Genomic DNA, 5,453 nt, shown 5'->3' on the forward strand with positions numbered 1-5,453 from the left:
GAAGGGTAGTTCACTGTTTATTGAAAATATGTTAAACAGCAGATACAAAACACATGAACGTTAATTTAAGTACAAACTGTAACAATATAATTGCAAACTAACTCTGTTCTATGTCTTGTTCCCTGGAAAAATATATTGGCAATCAAGTCCCGTGAATTATATCAGTCCTGAATACATACTGATACGAGGATATGAAAGAAATGTTAATTACCACAACCAAATTAAAACTAAAATTCCTTAGGAAGAAAATCAAATCCAGCCCCATTCAGTTGTAGGTGTCCGAAATACTCGCCAGCTTCAAACCACTCCTCCAAACTGACCGCTGATGCAACTTTTATTTCCCTCCGGACCAGTAAAATGGACATACCTTCTGCATCAGCCAATCACAAAACGGCTTACAGAACACGAGAAAATTACAAATCAAAACAAAGAAAAGCTTCCAATATGGGGACCAGAGAAACAAGGAACGAGTGCAGCAAACGGTTTTTGAACGTTTGACTATAACAAAATTATAAAGATGAATACACGCGAAACACACGAAAGATGAATGTACAAGTTTCAGTATATGGTTTGCGAAGCGACTCAAGTTTTCGTTGGGTATGCAAGTTACATAACACTCGATAATTGAGTTATTCCTATTAAAGCTTATCATTTTTAGAGCAGTTGATTTTCCGTATGTACTAGCTAACTGACAGATGCAGCTTTGCTTTCTTGGTGCCAATTTATTCTGCACAAACTTATATGCAGTGCCAAAGATGACTACACATTTAATATATAACGCATTGTATATATAAGTTGTTTAAAAGGCAGAATTGCGTGAAAATAAATTCACAAACATTATCCTGTTCTGATGAAATCCTATAACGTACAGTACGACAAAAACTGAATACATTATCCAATTGTGATGAAGTCTCAGATTCTGCAGTGTGGTAGCAATAAATATACGTACTGTACCCTATTGTGATGAAGTCCTAGAATTTATAGTGTGGCAAAACAAAGCACACATTATCCTATTGCGATGAAGTCCTAGAATTAACATAGTGGCAAAACTGAACACACATTATCCTATTGCAATGAAATCCTATAATATGCAGTGCGGTAACCAAATAAAATCAACACACACACACACACATTATTCCTTTATGATTAGGTCAAGGAATCTACAACGCGGCACATAATTACATTTACAGTACCCAAATTACGTCCTAATACATAACGTGTGGAGAGAAGAAAAAAAAAACACACTCTTTACTGGTGTGATCAAGTCCGTAAGTCTACATTGAAGCAAGTTATACACACTTCGTATTCTATTATGATGAAGTCCTATGATATACAGTGTTGCAAATACGTACAGTTTTTAACTGTGTCTAAGCCCCAGAAAATACAATGTCTCAAATATGAAGGTTCTGATAGCATCATATTGTGATGATATCCTACAATTTATAGTACGGCAAATCTGTGCAATCACTGACCAACACTTTTGGTGTTCGTATGATCAGAAAGATGTGAGGAGAAAGTTACAGGAGACAAGAATAAACTTGTATTTAGCACATTTGTGATAGGTAGCCACTTCAGAATATAACACACAAGTGATAAAAATGGGCGGTGGTGGTGGAGGTGTCGAAGCAATGATCAAACAGACACATATACTAGAGAAAAACTCTTTCGTTCTACTATTATTTTATTTGTGTTTTCAATCATTTATCCTTTCTTCGACTTTAGTTCTTTATTTTCTTCCTACTTTCTTTTCAAAACTGTCCGTCATACTATCTCTTTTTCTAAGAATCACGATAGACTGGGTTAGATGGAATATAAAATCCAGGATCACAGAATCGAATTTAAAAATATAATACGTTATTCTTGAAAATACTTGAAATTGTATAAAACTAAGCGCTAAAATATTCAAAACGTTACTTTGTTACCAAATAAATTGCGTGAATCTAGAATATTGCTATTCTCGATTTCTTCCCTTATTGTTGATTTTTATGATAATGGATCACAGACGTTTACATTCAGCTTTCTGAAGAGATCTATCCATAATTCTTACAAATCTAATAAGTTTACTAACAGGCTGTGTAGCAACGTGTACATAAAAACATCCACGACACAGTGTTCAAAATATTGTGCGTCACTATAGGTCCTGACGACCTAAATTACGAATAACCAAGCAAAATTACTTTTATAAAACCTCGACGGTTCACCTCTTCTAAAACATAATTTATGCCAGCAATCTACATTGAACGTACTAAATTATTCCAATATAAGACTGACATTCCCTGAGTCTCCACCAGATCGACTACATTATCGGTAACTGTGTCTAATGGAGCGCCATGAAACGCTGATACGTCGATAATCCTAGATTCACAGATAACGATTCGCATTGCCACGAAGCAGGTTAGTATATAGGGGACAGGGGACAGATTTTATGGACAAATTTAATGCGGCAATCAGCGACCTAGTATAATAAATCATAAAAAAGAAAATATAAAAGTTGAGTTCAAAAAGGTCCATAGTTTAAATACGTATTAAAACAAAGCATAAGAATATTATCCACTTGACCAGAGAAGCCAATGGCAGTTCATAGCAGAAGACTTTTATGCACCCCAGCTCCAAATTTATACCACTATTTTCATGTCCGAAGGTAATTTTTGACACCATGTGATGCTCACAGTGTAAACACAAGCTCTTTTCCTAGATGACAATTCTGCAAAACGGTGGGGACTAAACAGGCTGATGCAATTGAAAATAGTTGTCATCCAAGCGGTTTTTGAGATATTCTAATTGCCCAAAACCCATGTGTTTACTGTTATGGGAGGCTAGCTCTTATTCCTAGCCGACTATTGGTATTTCACTATCAACATACTGCAGAGTAACTATGGAAGATGTAAATGCCTGACATCAGTTTCAAGAACAACACAAGCCCGAAACACCTAGTTTACAAATATATCCATATCTTTAAACAGTAGACAATAATACCTGAAAAAGTCACACCATAGCCTTAAGTTAACAAATTTGCCAGGGTCCAATTTACGAAACTGGACCCTGCCACTATAACACACAAGCAACCATAAGCATGAACTTACAGTTCATTTTCTTCCTGTTTGGTAAGTCTTGCTGCATTAGTACTTATGTATATGTTCCTATACTTGGGAAAGCTATCCATTATGGTGTGTGTGTGACCACCACCACCAACTTACTCATACCACAGCGGCTTTGGGAATGTCAAATGCACCTAATATGCCCTCCAGTTTGTCTGGAGGCACGGTCCACCAATTCTCAGTAGTTATAGTGCTGGACTCGTGACCCGAAATGGCGTGGGTTCAAATCCCCCCAATGGATCATCATGGTGTGGCCACCTTGGCGTGCCCCTTGGCAAAACACTTTGTTCTAACCACCTCGGTATTAACTAATCTACACGTGTTCCAGACGAAATCAAACCAGTTTGAGTGAGTTGTTCTCTTCTCAAAATTTACAGTGTTACATCATGTAAATCATTTCCGTCACATCTTAGATTTTCAGGAACCAATGTACCGTATTTATTATTGGAATTTGCAAATAATGTTTACACAGATGAATTTAAGTACTTCAATGATCTTGTATTATTTTATTTTGGTAGCAAGACTTTCCCGTGACGTGTGAGTTTACAACACTCTCCTAGAGCTTTTGCAAAGATGTAATGAAGTGTTCTTTGATTTCCAGTCTAAAATTGGAGAACTAACTTATACGAAATTTCTGAGCAGGATTAACTCTGGATCCCATCAAGCTGAAATTAAGCCTGAAAAATTGCATAATATCATAAACAAGATTCGGTTATCTTTTGCTTTAAATCCAATCGGAATATTTTCTTGCATACCAGGTGATTAGCGTATCAGAGATTTATTACTAAGTCATGATGAAATTAGTACTGCTCTTAAAAAAATTAAATATAAAATTAAATAAAACGTATTTGAAGGCAAATTAACGTCATGTCTTGGAATGGAGATAATAACAACCTTTCTTTGGAGTGTGGATATTTAGTTGCCAAGGAAACATATGCATTACATTGTTTCAACAATTCGACAATCGAGTTACTATGCAATGATTCTATAAATGATACGTTTTATTTAAACTGTATAACAATACATTTATTTTGTTTGAAATGCTTGTTTTGATCACTCTTGTCAGTGCAAATCTTATCTTCTTTTTAAATGCTTATTTCGATCTATTTTCGCAACATAATTATACCGTATATATGTAATGGTAATTATTTTGATTTTTGACGAGAAGACGAGAAATCGATTTGTGTTTTTCAAAATAACTAATGCGAGCTTGATTTTCATTATTTCAATATGTCCATTGTGAAGTACATTCTAGGCGTCGCATTTCTTCTCCTTCTCCAATTCTATGAGTTATGGAAAATAATTGTATTTCTTTAATAAATAAATATATGTTACTCCTCATAAAACTGGATTGTATTGTGCTGATTTAACTTCTGGCCAGAAATGTAACGAACTGACACGACTGCATGCTCACTGCTCCATAGATACAATCCGAATATGTGCTCGGACCTATCGGTCGCCCAGTCTATATGTCCAAAGTTATGTAGGCTGTGCCGTACGTATCATATTCTACTGCAAAACACACACAACAATATTTACTTCCTTTCCTCATGAGGATCTTTAAATTGTAATTTTGAAAGCAGTGATACAGAGAACGTCGAGGAAGAAGACATTTCTTTGGCATTGTGTAATTTCGGCTCTGACGTGCTCTAACTGCCAATCTCCAACACAAGACCCTATAAACTGCAAGGACACTGTTCTCTGCCGTTGTAACGAGGAACACATATACGTACACGACTAACGGACACATGCATACATAAAAACAGATACACTTATACGTATATGTATGGATACATACGTACGCACGCACGCACAGACACACCCACACGTACGTACGAACATACATACATACATACACATCCTAAGTCTCACATCAAATGAAACTTAATACTATCAAGACGATGTCCGTTTATATTCTTCTAGATCCTCAGTCCATCTTCTACATAAGCGGGAAGCCTGTCTCACGGTAATGTCAAACTAGCGTTGCATAACGCATGAACGAGATCGATGGCAGAGTCAACGTTCAGACTTTCAATTGCACATTTTGAGTGATGCTCATCGCTAACATCAGATCAAAGTGTGCAAAGTATTCATCTGGGATATAAAGATTGTAGCCAGTTTGAACGATATTTGATTTTTCTGCTTGTTTATTTATGATGTATTATTTTTTGTTGTAGTATTTAATTTATCACAGATGAATTTGTACTGATTAATTGTAACGTTTTCGTTCGTTCACGTGATAATTGTGGTGTATCATTATCTCTTTTTTCACCTAATCCCGTCTGGTGAACACATATGTACAGTGAGAAAATAAGATTTCTAATTCATTTTTTACACATTTCAAACTAAGAAATA

Source organism: Sinohyriopsis cumingii, chromosome 12, assembly GCF_028554795.1.
Source record: "Sinohyriopsis cumingii isolate HCF-2022 chromosome 12, ASM2855479v2, whole genome shotgun sequence".
NCBI lineage: Eukaryota > Metazoa > Mollusca > Bivalvia > Unionida > Unionidae > Sinohyriopsis > Sinohyriopsis cumingii.